This window comes from Cervus elaphus, chromosome 30, assembly GCF_910594005.1.
Source record: "Cervus elaphus chromosome 30, mCerEla1.1, whole genome shotgun sequence".
Classification (NCBI taxonomy): Eukaryota; Metazoa; Chordata; class Mammalia; order Artiodactyla; family Cervidae; genus Cervus; species Cervus elaphus.
The window spans coordinates 47,336,716-47,350,334 of record NC_057844.1 but is presented as its reverse complement, the minus strand read 5'-3'; positions in this window follow the sequence as shown (position 1 = coordinate 47,350,334).

The following is a 13,619-nucleotide window of genomic DNA, read 5'->3' as shown; positions in this document are numbered from 1 at the left end:
GATGGGTCCATTGTTTGAAGGTAGAGGGAGGTAGTGGGTGGTATGATGAAATCAAGATAAGATTGAACTCAAAGGCAATGAGCATGAATGTTCAAAGTCACTGACGTCAATTAGATTTTACAGAAGAAATGACTGTTGCTTGTGGCTTCAGGATTAATAAATCATTATGGATCCTACAGGTATTCCTTCCCCTTCTCTCTGTCTGACTCTTCCTATAAAAGGTAACCTCCCCTGGGTAACCTGCACTCCAGTATTCTTGCCTGAAAAATCCCATGGACAGAGGAGCTTGGCGGGCTATAATCCATGGGATTGCAAAAAGTCAGACACAACTGAGCGACTGAGCATGCACGGGTAACCTGGAGTTGCTCTCCTCTCCAAAAATGACAGGCACGGGGAGAAAGGCTTTCAGATACAATATTCTCTACACTGGTTATAAAACATGAACTGAATGTCCTTCAGTATCTAATGCTTGAAGGCAGTCAAAAAAAACATATTAAATGAATTGACAGATTGTCTCCATTTATGCCCATATATCATATTATGTGTTTACGATCACAAGCAATTTCACCTGGGACTAAAGCTTTCCTTCCTTCCCTGAAGTTGTAATTCTTAAACTGTAAGGGGAAGGAATTACATTCTTTGAAAGTTCTACCCATTTTCTGTATATCAAGTAGAAGACTTAGAAGTTACTAAAAATCTGGGCGTTCAGAACTTCCTGAACTTCCCCCGCATACCTGACAGAAAGAATAGCCCCCAAAGGGACTAATTCACAAGCAGGAAGAGTTTAAGCCCTGGGAGAAATTTGACTTAATGAAATCACTCCAGCATGCCAGAAATGCTTTGGAAAATATTTTATTATTTTTATTGCTTGCATAGCAGCCAATTGTTTTGTAATTACTAATTAGTTCGTTCTCCCTCAGCTTCATCTCCCTGCTCTGCCTTGATTGATGAGACACATTTTATCCACTTTCCATAGAGAAACCACCTTCTAGAAGATTTTGCAGAAGTGCTCACTTATCTCTGTGACAATGGGCTGATTTTTACAAATTAAAACACCTTAGGGGCTTTCCTGGTGGCTCAGAGGTAAAGAATCCATCTGCTAATTCAGGAGACGCAGGTTTGATCCCTGGGTGGGGAAGATCCCCTGGAGAAGGAAATGGCTACAAATTTCAGTATTCTTGCCTGGAGAATTGCATGGACAGAAGAGCCTGGTCGGCCACGGTTCATGGGATTGCAACGAGTCAGACACGACTCAGTGACTAAAACAATAGCAATAATCCCTCTGACACTGGGGAGATGACAGGCAGGAGCCCAGCTGCAGTGCAGCTCTCCATCTGGAACCTCTCTGAATCAACAATACTAACAACTGATACTAACGGAACACTTGGACCGTTTACCAAATGTTTTCACGAGTTTTATCTTATTTAATCTTACCAATCGGAGAAGGCAATGGCACCGCACTCCAGTACTCTTGCCTAGAAAATCCCATGGATGGAGGAGCGTGGTAGGCTGCGGTCCATGGGGTCGCTAAGAGTCGGACATGACTGAGCGACTTCACTTTCACTTTTCACTATCACACATTGGAGAAGGAAATGGCAACCCACTCCAGTGTTCTTGCCTGGAGGATCCCAGGGACGGGGGAGCCTGGTGGGCTGCCGTCTATGGGGTCGCACAGAGTCGGACACGACTGAAGTGACTTAGCAGTAGCAATCTTACCAATGGTCTGAAAGAGATAGCACAGACCTGGCAATATTCATTCTTTCAATCATTCATTCATTCATTCCTCTCAGATTTGCAGGAGGAACAAGAGACATTAAGAAGCCTTGTGAGAACCCAGATGTAGTTTCAAGTCAAGAGACGTGAAGCAATGATTTCTATAGCATGTGCTTTCAACAATACCACCCTCCAAAAGAGAACTCAAATTCATTCACTGTTTGACATAAGCTTGGGCTTCCCTGGAAGCTCAGATGGTAAAGAACCTGCCTGCAATGCAGGAGACTTGGATTCGATCCCTGGGTTGGGAAGATCCCCTGGAGAAGAGAATGGCTAACCAACTCCAGTGTTCTTACCTGGAGAATTCCATGGACAGAGGGCCTTGGGGGAGCCACAGTCTGTGGGATCACAAAGAGTCAAACATGACTGAGCAACTAACATGTCACTTTGGCCCAAGTTATGGCCAAATCATTATCATCGTTTACTTAGACTCTGCAATTCTGGCTGGATGTTTCTCCCTGCCTCTCTCTCTCTTCCCTTTCAGCAGGTACTGCCACTGTGATCTTTTTATATCATTTATCAGATCATGTCAATTCCCTACTTGGATCCTTTCACTAGCTTCTTCTTACTGCACATAGGATTAATCCAAATTCCTCACCGTGGCTGCCTAAGCCCTCCGAGATCCAGCTCCCTAAGATCTCTTTAGCTACATGTGGTGCCAGCTGCGTGGGTCCTCTCTGTTCAGGAGACACCGAGCTCATCCCACCTGAGAGCCTCTGCACACGCTCCTCTGTTTGCCTAGACCACGGGTCTCCAAGTCACATGTCACTTTCTGGGCCTTCCTTAATCAAAAGAGCCTCTCCAGACGCAGACATAGAGAATTTGTGAACACAGCAGGCGGAGGAGAGGGTGGGATGAATTCAGAGGGTAGCATTGAAGCATACACATTACCATAAGTAAAACAGAGAGCCAGTGGGAATTTGCTATATGATGTAGGGATCTCAACCCGGTGCTCTGTGACAACCTAGAGGGGTGGTATGGAGTGGCAGGTGGGAGGGAGTTTCAAGAGGGAGGGAACACGTGTGTACCTATGGCTGATTCATGTTGATGCATGGCAGAAACCAAGACAACATAGTAAGGCAATCATCCTCCAATTAAAAATAAATTAATCTTTAAAAGCCAGGTAGTTGTGGACTCAAAGCTGCCTCAAAAACAAACAAACAAAAAAATAGCCTCTCCAATTGCTCCCTATTACCGTATCACCTGGCTCTATTTCTTGATAGTTTAACTATTTGAAATCATCTGACTGGTTTCTTCTCTCTCTCCACATGCTGGCTTGAGGACAGCTGTGGCCTTGACCCTCCTCATCCCTCCCATCCTTTATCCCTAGCATCTTGACTAGTATTCAGTTAACTCTCAAGAACATATTTTGACCAAACTAATAAATACATGAGAGGCACTTTTTATATCTATGCTATAGATCTAGCTAGTTAATTGTATGGATAGAAATAATGTAGCTTATTAACTCCCTATTGATGGACAAATGGAGGTGCCATTTTGTGTTGTTATGAACCACACAGAAGAAAACAACTTTGTTCTCATACCCTTGTGTATTTGTGCAAATGTTTCTGTAAGATCAAGTGGGGCTTCCCCAGTGGCTCAACTGTAAAGAATCCACCTGCAATGCAGGAGTCACAGGAGAAAGAGGTTCCATCCCTGAGTCAGGAAGATCCCCTGGAGGAGGGCATGGCAACCCACTCCAGTATTCTTGCCTGGAGAATCCCATGGACAGAGGAGCCTGGTGGGCTACAGTCCATAGCATCACAAAGAGTCGGACATGACTGAAGTGACTTAGCATTCACAAAGAAGGTTGCAGATTTTGAATTTCCATAGCTACCAAGTTAGTAATAGAGTTATTCTTTTAATTTTTCTTTGGTATATCAGGGCCAATCATATGGAGGGGTTTTTTGTTGTTGTTTTTTCTAGATTTGTCATTTCCCCCACTACTTTCCTTTTTACAAAATCTCCTGTTAATACCTACAGTGAACAAAATAGGGTTCTATCAAAATGAAAGATACCTCAACTTTTTATTTCATGTTGTGTCCAAAATTCCACAGTGACAATTGAGAATTTTTCAACATGATTCCATATCATGCTCAAGGGTAGCACATTCTTATTAAATCCTGTACAAAACTTAACTTATAGACATGTTTTGGTGAGAAATCTGTAAGAAAATTTAGGCATTTATCAAGTCTGCTGTGGCTCTAAATCATGGGCTTCATTAAGCTGCCCAGTCAACACTTAACAGTACATATTTAAATCACTTGGAAAGACTTGGAGTTGTAAATCTGATTTTTCTTGCTTTTGTAATTACCCCCCCCCCAAAAAAAACTGACTGAAGGAGAAAAGAAACTGAACTACTTGAAGAATTAACAAAATTGACTCCATTATCTTGCCCAATTAACTCTTCTTGTTTCTGCAACTAAGGAGATCACCTCAAGGGCCTTGTCAATCAGTTTTAAACCTCTCAGGTAAATCCGGATTCTCATTTAAAGTAGTCAAAAGAAAATTAAGCTTCCATATGGCTTCTGCTTGTCCTGCTGGGAGAGTTGACTTGCTCAGATTTCAATTTCTCCATCTCTTTTCATGAGAAGTGTTTTTGCATCTCAGGGTAGTGGAATCTTTTTGTGACTAGATTGGTCTCACTTTGGAAGAAAGTTCTCTGTAACTTGACTAAGGTTGCCTGTTGGAGCCAAAACAACAATCACAATACCTTAACTCTTCTTCGCCTTAATGTATCCCCTTGTGATCATGTGTTTGGCATACAAATGGGTGAGCAACACTATTCTGAGTTGGCATTTGTGATATAAACATTATTGCTCACACCACAAACTTGAAGTTAACCAAAATCCTAATCAACTGTTTGCTCCTTTCTAAAGAAGATAGAAATAAAGACAAAGGTTTCAGTACTGAATATTTGATTCCTATGTGAGACGTATTTTTTAATATTGAATTTTTAAATTTTTCTCAAAAAAGTTTTACTCACAAGTGATTTAGTTGTAAATTCATATTCCTAATAAATAAATAATCTAATTATTCTTTAATCTTCCTTTGCTCTACCTGAGCCAAAAATGTGGTTGGTTGTTTATTTGTTGTTTTTCTAAATGTGTATATTCTGCACTAGCAGTCATCACCAAATTAAACAGTTCAAAACTGATTGGGCCTTACATGGCCATATGTCTTAAATTTTATTCTCTACTGTTGAGTGAAAACAAAAATACAAGTAAATCACAAGTCACTCCAAAACTGCCCCATTGGCAGGAAGGGTCACACTGGAGAAATCCCAACATTCCAAAACTATCTTTTGTTTAAAGACTTCCCTGTAGGATGTTGAGAATTTGCCACAACTGGGAAAGATGTGAGCTGAATTTCCTGTTGTGATTAAGACTGGCTGTTTATTCCATAACAATACAAAAAAATCAAAGAATGAGTTCCTTTGAATATAAAAATACCATCCTCCCATTTATGAGAAAAGCCCAGAAATTGAATTTTTCTCCGTTATTAAAGTTCTGACTGATATGAGAAAATGATCCTTCTCATGAGCTGCTGTCACCGCTGCTGCTAAGTCATTTCAGTTGTGTCCGACTCTGTTCGACCCCGTAGATAGCAGCCCACCAGGCTCCTCTGTCCCTGGGATTTTCCAGGCAAGAATACTGGAGTGGGTTGCCATTTCCTTCTCCAATGCATGCACGCATGCTAAGTCACTTCAGTCGTGCCCGACTCTATGCGACCCTATGGACAGCAGCCCACCAAGCTCCTCTGTCCACAGGATTCTCCAGGCAAGAATACTGGAGTGGGTTGCCATTTCCTTCTCCTTCTCATTAGCTAGAGAAGTCCTAGTTAGTTTTTTAATAATTATCCTTGAAACATGCAAACTTTCATCTTTCATTTGGAAGAGTTCTAAGAATTGTTTTATTCATCTTAAAGGTAGACCAGATGCCTCTCAGACTCTGCCTTCATTTATCTGTTCATCTATGATGTGAGTTTATGTCACCCACTAGGCATTTGCTAAGCATTTATTGTGTACAAACAACATACAAGATATCTTGAGGTATTTAAAAAGAGAAGGTCTTTGAAAAACTTACTCTACATGTTTTGGGGACAATTTTACACATGTATATACAGTGTGAGTGCATGCCTCTTAAATATCCCTAGCCTTATCAGCTGTCCATGTTTCACCTAAAAGTTGTCAAACACCTTTCTTTCTTCTTTTGCCCCAAAACCCTGATATCACTGAGTCCCAAGTTCTTAGTAACTGCCAATATTATGTCAGAGACTCAACTTTTTCACTATTCTTAAGACACTTCAGGTTGATTTTTTAGATAGGGAAATTGTTGAGATCTTACCATTTGATCCTGACAAGAGTACAGTCAGCCTAGGGACACTAATCCAATTATTGATTCATCTTCAGGAGCTTTTTTTTTCTGAGCGTATAGTACTCACAGGGCTGAGAGTCTAATGAGAGACTGGCAGTTCTGACAAAGTGAGAACAACAAGAGCTTTAAGAACCAGAGAAGGCATCACGATTTCGGGGAATGGTGTCATGAGCAGGGAGGCTTTGGGCGACACTGGCCCAGCTGAGGTGGGAACAGGAGCATGCACTGACTGACTCCGTGGAGAAGGGGGAGGAGAAAGAGTGCAACTGCGATCCAGACAAAGGAAACAATAGTTACTCAACAAGTATTTTGTTAGACACTAGAAACCCAGTGGTGCCAATATAATGCATTAATGATGCTGGTGTCCAGGACTACGAAGGCAAAGAACAGATTATAGCATAGCAACAGCTACTTCGGAAGCCCATTCTGTGCCAGGTGATGTTCTAAGCACTTATTATACTACTTAATTCTCAGAACAAAGATGAGGAAGCAGACGACAAGTTGCTTGCTGTGACCACATACCAGTTAAAGAACAGAACCACTTCAAAAAAATTTTTAAAGAACAAAAACTGAAAAAAAAAATTATCTGACCAGTGACCTGAGCATTAAGTCCCAAGTGTGTTTAATTTTTCAATACTATCTTTTCTCATATTTGATAGGTTTATTTAAAACCTGATTTGTCAACAAGGGTGCTAAGACAACTCAATACAGGATAAGGTGACTTTTCAACAAATGGCAATGGGAAAGATGGATACCAACATGCAGAAAAATGAAGTGGGACCCCTATCTCATACCATCTACTAAAATTAACTCAAGAATATACCTAAATGTAATAGCTAAAACAATAAAATTCTGGGAAAAAAAGAGTAGAGCCACTTCCAATTCAGGCCAACTCTTAACCATGAAAAGATAGTAGTAGCCTCTCCCCTCAAACCAGACAGAAACCAGGGGTGTGTGCTCAAGGTGACAGGGAGGGAGTGGAGAGATCAGGGAAAGTTTTTATTAAATAATTAGTAAGATTTAAGCAGAAAAGGAGAAGGGGCAAATGTGTGCCAAGGAAAGTAACAGCTTCTCAAACCACTGCACACACCACCAAGTCTATTATAAAAGTGCAACCCTGAACTCTTATAGAAATGAGGCTGCAGAACATTTGACTTTCATTCTAAGAACAAAGACAGTCCAAAGGAAAGTTTTTAAGAAAAATAGAATTAAATTTGTACCTTTACGGGATTATTATAGGTGTTGAATAGAGGATACACTTGATGGAGACAAGAGTGGGTACAAGAAGACTACAGCTGACTCTTGAACAACACGGTATTAAGGGTGCACAGTATAACTTACACTTATCTCTCCACAGATGCAGTTACTCTGTATCTGTATCTATGGGCTTCCCTGGTGGCTCAGCTCTAAAAGAAACCACCTGCAATGCAGGAGACCTGGGTTCAATCCCTGGGTTGGAAAGATCCCCCAGAGAAGGGAAAGTCTACCCACTCCAGTATTCTGGCCTGGAGAATTCCATGGACTGTATAGTCCATGGATTCACGAAGAGTCAGACACAACTGAACGACTGAACGGCAGCAACAACAACAAAACAGAAAGCCTAGGAGGTCACCCTGATAAAGGAAGCATAGGAACAGAAGCAGTCTTTCAAAGACAGCATGTCACGGTCACACGGTTCCTCTTCGTTGTTCAGTCGCTCAGTCATGTCCAACTCTTTGCAATCCCGGGGACTGCAGCATGCCAGGCTCCCTGTCCTTCCCCAACTCCCAGAGCTTGTTCAAGCTCATGTCCATTGAGTCGGCGGTGCCATCCAACCATCTCGTCCTCTGTCGTCCCCTTCTCCTCTTGCCTTCAATCTTTCTCAGCATCATGGTCTTTTCTGTGGTTCCACTCAGCTACAGTGAAGGTGGTGTGATGTGTAGGTAGGTTTATGGGGGATGGGACTAGTGAGAAAAAGGCAAGTTCCAGTCCATGAAAGGACTTATCTGTTAAGATAAAAAGTATAAAGTCCCTCTGAAAGCTGAGATGATACTAAAGTTTTTCTCTTTGTATAAATTGTATTTTTGTGTAATTTTTTAAAACTTTAAAATTATTTCAGATTTATAAAAAAGTTACAAAGGTAAGACACAAAGTCTTTGTATATGTCTCATCCAGTTTCCCCTACGCGTCTTACACAATCATGGCACCTGGGTCAAAACTAAGAAACCAACATTTACACATGACTACCCACTAAACTCCAGGCTTTCCTAGTGGTTCTGATGGTAAAGAAATCACTGCAATGCAGAAGACCCAGGTTCAACCCCTGGGTCAGGAAGATCCCCTGGAGAAAGGAAATGTTACCCACTCCAGTATTCTTGCCTGAAGAATTCCATGGACAGAGGAGCCTGGTGGAATATATGGTCCATAGGGTCACAGAGAGTTGGACACAACTGAGCGACTAACACTCAACATCTACTCAACTCCAGATTTTATTCAGATTTCACTTCTTTCTGCACTAATGTCCTTTTCCTGTCCCATAATCTCATCCAGGATAGCACATTATCTTTTAATCGTCAGTCTCCTTAGGCACCTCTTGGCTGAAGCACTTTTCCCATCTTTCTTGTTTTGCATGATCTTGACAGTTTTGAGGAAGACTGATCTGATGTTTTGTACACTGTATCTCAAATTGGTGTGTCTGAAATTTTTCTCATGATTAGATTAAGATGTTACAAGATTTTAAGAATGGGAATGCAGCTGATTTCATTTTCGTTTAGGAAGGTCACTCTGGATATTAAGAGAGAACTAGAATGTTGGTTTCTAATTCAGTGATGATGATTTCTGCAACATGAGACTTGAGGTGATTTCTGAACTTTCATCTCTGTAATTCTTTCATCTTGTTTCAATCCTTTATATGGAATGCAGGTCATTTTATTTTTGAAAAACAAAAGAGTGATTTTTCTTTCAAAAGAAAAACTGGCAGCAAATAAATAGTATGTCAACAGTGATTAATTCTGAGTGATTAGAATATGGATGATGGTTATTCTCTTCTCTTGGATTTTTCTCTATCTTTAAAAATGCCAAAAGTTAAGAAAAAGAAAAAGGAAAGAAAAAAATGATCTTTGAAAATGAGGAAGAAATGGAGAAGATGGGGAGTAGAGGACCAGATAAGAGACTATGGCAAGAAACAGTTCAGGTGAGAGAGATCCTGGAGGCCTGAACTCGGTAGTAAAAAGATGGGAGAGAGAGTAAATGGAGTCCAGAGGCGCAGTGACTGATTGGATAGGGGGCTCAGGAAGAGGGAAGAATCTCTGGTTTCTGGCCTTCCAGTTCATGGTGGTAATGCCATTCACAGAGCCAGGAAACTTCAAAGGAATAGCTGATTTGGTGAGCAAGGAGTGACTTTCATTTTAGACATGCAGGCAGTGGAATGTCACATCTGACACTGTTGACTTCTCTTCATGTCTTTCTGACTCTATGTTTTTAGAAGACATTCTTTATATTTTTCCCCCATCAGATACTTATTCAGTATCTTTTCCTAAAATTCTCATTTATGCCTCTTGAGAACCTGTGCATGCATGCCAAATTGCTTCAGTCATGTCCAACTCTTTGTGACCCCATGGACCATAATCTGCCAGGCTCCTGTGTCAATGGGATTCTCCAGGTGAGAATATTGGAAGTGAGTTGCCATGCCCTCCTCCAGGGGATTTTCCCAACCCAGGGGTCAAACCCATGTCTCTTACATTTCCTGCATTTGCAGGCAGGTTCTTTACCACTAACGCCACCTGGGAAGCCCAGGTATTCCTAAAATAGTCATTGTTCAGATGGTCCCCCCCGTCTCCAGATTCATGATTGTTAATCTTCGATTCATTTAACAATTTTAGATTGTTAAAACTAAGAACTAAGAGAGGTACATCACCATTAACTAAACTGTAGATTTTATTCAGATTTTCCCAATTTTTAAATGAACATCATACTTTTTTCTATTCCAGGATCCTGTAGTTTTCTCATTCTCTCATGAAAAAAAGCAGAATGCAAAGATTTCATTCTTAGCTATTTCTCAGAAATATGAGCTTAGGACTAAATCAAACACTTTGAAGATGTTTCTTCATGAAATGAGAATGATGATAACACCAGCTCTGCCTTATTCAGAGTATTTTTGTGAGAGTCACAAATGTGGAGTATGGACTCTTAGTCTGTTTAGGCTACTAAAACAAAATACCAGATTAAGTGACTGATAAATAATAGGTATTTCTTTCTCACAGTTTGGGAAACTGAAAATCCAAGATCCGGGTGCCCACATGGTCAGGTGAGGGCCCTTTTCCAGGTCAGACTTTTCACTGCATCCCTCAGGAGGGCAGCAAGGGGTGAGGGAGTTCTCTTGGAACTCCTTATAAGGGCACTAACTCCATTAGTAAGGGTTCCATCCTTGTTGTTGCTGTTGTTCAGTTGCCCAGTCATGTCTGACTCTTTGCGACCCCATGGACTGCAGCACGCCAGGCCTCCCTGTCCCTCCCCATCTCCTGGAGTTTGCCCAAGTTCATCTTCATTGCATTGGTGATGCCATCCAACCGTCTCATCCTCTGTCATCCCTTTCTCTTCCTGCCTTCAATCTTTCCCAACGTTAAGGACTTTTCCAATGAATCATCTGTTTGCATCAGATGACCAAAATACTGGAGCTGCAGCTTCGGCACCAGTCCTTCCCGTGCATATTCAGGGTTGATCTCCCTTAAGATTGACTGGTCTGATCTCCTTGCTGTCCAAGGGACTTTCAGGAGTCTTCTCCAGCACCACAGTTCAAAGGTATCAATTCTTTGGTGTTCTGCCCTCTTTATAGTCCAACTCTCACAACTGTACATGACCACTGGAAAGACCATAGCCTTGACTATACAAACCTTTGTCGGCAGAGTAATGTCTCTGCTTTTCAACACACTGTCTAGGTTTGTCATCACTTTCCTGTCAAGAAGCAGTCATCTTCTGATTTCATGGCTGCAGTTACTGTCTGCAGTGATTTTGGAGCCCAAGAAGAGGAAATCTGTCACTACTTCCACCTTTTCCCCTTCTATTTGCCATATAGTAATGTGGCTGGATGCCATGATCTTAGTTTTTTTTTTTTAATATTTAGTCTTAAGCGGGCTCTTTCACTCTCCTCCTTTAACCTCATTGACAGGCCCTCTAGTTCCTCTTTGCTTTCTGCCATTAGAGTGGTATCATCTGCATATCTGAGGTTGTTGATGTTTCTCCAGCCTATCTTGACTCCAGCTTGTTACTCATCCAGCCCGGCATTTCTCATGATGTGCTCAGTGTATAGGTTAAACAAACAGGGTGACAGCAGACAGCCCTGTTGTACTCCTTTCTTGATCTTGAACCATTCAGTTGTCCCATACAGGATTCTAAATGTTGCTTTTTGACCCGTATACAGGTTTCTCAAGAGACAGGCAAGATGATCTGGTATTCTCACCACTCTAAGAGCTTTCCACAGTTTGTCATGATCTACAGTCGAAGGCTTTAACATAGTCAATGAAACAGAGATAGGTGTTTTTCTGAAATTCCCTTGCTTTCTCTATAATCTAGCAAATGTTGGCAATTTGATCTCTAGTTCCTCTTCCTTTTCTAAACCCAGTTTGGACATCTGGGTTCACCTATTGCTGTAGCCCGGAATGCAAGAGATTTAAGCATGACCTTACTAGCACAGGAAATGAGTACAATTGTTCGATGGTGCACATTGGACACCATTCCCACATGGTAGTTCCAAAGTACTACCTTTCTTGGGAATTCAGATGAGGACTGACATTTTCCAGTCCTGTGGCCACTGCTAGGTCTTTCAGATTTGCTGACATATTGAATGCAAAACCTTGATGGCCTCCTACTTTAGGGATTGAATAGTTCTGGAATTTCATTTCATCCACTAGCTTTGTTAACAGCAATGCTTCTTAAGGGCCACTTGGCCTCACACTCCAAAATGTCTGGCTCTGGGAGACTAACCACACCATCATAGTAATCCAATTCATTAAGACCTTTTTAATACAGTTCTTCCATGTAATATCTTTCCATCTCTTCTTTATCTCTTTAGCATCTACTAGGTCTCTACCATTTTTATCCTTCATTGTGCCCATTTTGGGTGGAATGTTCCCTTAATGTTTCCAATTTTCCTGAAGAGATCTCTAGTCTTTCCCCTTTTGTTGTTTTCCTCTGGTATGAAACACTGCTCATTGAAGAAGGCCTTCTTGTCTCTTCTAGCTAGTCTTTGAAACTCTGGGTTTAATTGGATGCACCTTAGCCTCTCTCCCTTGCTTTTCGCTTGTCTTCGTTCTTCCACTATTCGTAAAGCCTCCTCAGATAACCACTTTGCTGTCTTGCTTTTATTTTGCTTTGGGATGGTTTTGTTCACCATCTCCTGGACAATGTTACAAGCCTCTGCCATAGTTCTTAAGGCACACTGTTATCTAGATCTATTTAGTTAGCTGCTTCCTAGGATGTCAATGTTCATTCTTACCATCTCCTGCTTAAAAAGTCACTCAGTCATGTCCAACTCTTTGCGACCCCATGGAATATAGCCTACCAGGCTCCTCTGTCCATGGGATTTTCCAGGCAAGAGTACTGGAGTGGGTTGCCATTTCCTTCTCCAGGGGATCTTCCCGACCCAGGGATCAAACCCAGGTCTCCAGCATTGCAGATAGACGCAAGGCATTCCCCTGCTTGACCATGTCCAGTTTTCCTTTATTCATGGACCTAACATCCCAGGTTCCTAAATAATACTGTTCTTTGCAGCATCAGATTTTACTTTCCTCACCAAACACATCAACAACAGAGTGTCATATCCGCTTTGGCCCAGCCCACTTCATTCATTCTGAGGCTAGCTCCTCTGCTCTTCCCCAGTAGTATATTGGACACCTTTATACCTGGGGAACTCATTTTTTGGTGTCATATCTTTTTGGCCTTTTATACAGTTCACGAGGATCTCACAGCAAGTATACTGGGGTGGTTTGCCATTCCCTCTTCCAGTGGATCATGTTTTGTCAGAAACCTCTGCTATGACCCATCTGTCTTGCGTGGCCCTGCAAGGCATGGCTCATAGCTTCATTGAGTTATGCAAGCCCCTTTGCCACATTCACAAAGGTCCCACCTCTGTGTACCATCACCTTAGGGGTTAGATTTCAACGCATAGATTTGGGGCAGACACATGCAGACCATAGCAGGTAACCTGAAATGCTTCAAAATGTTTAAAGCTGCACAGACATGGGCATACGATCTTTCAATGCTCTTAACACTGGCTCTCATTCACTGCTAACAGGAATAGAACTAACATGTGGGTGACTGACAAGATCAGATAATCAAAGCATTATGTATACTTGGCTTAGAAATGTATTTTTGAAGCATGTTTATATTTTAAATATGGATGTGTCTGATATTCTGGCAATTTAGTTCAAACAAAATAATGATGCCTAAATGAAGATCCAGAAGGTGCTAAGATGGCCAGCCTCCTCTTTCTGA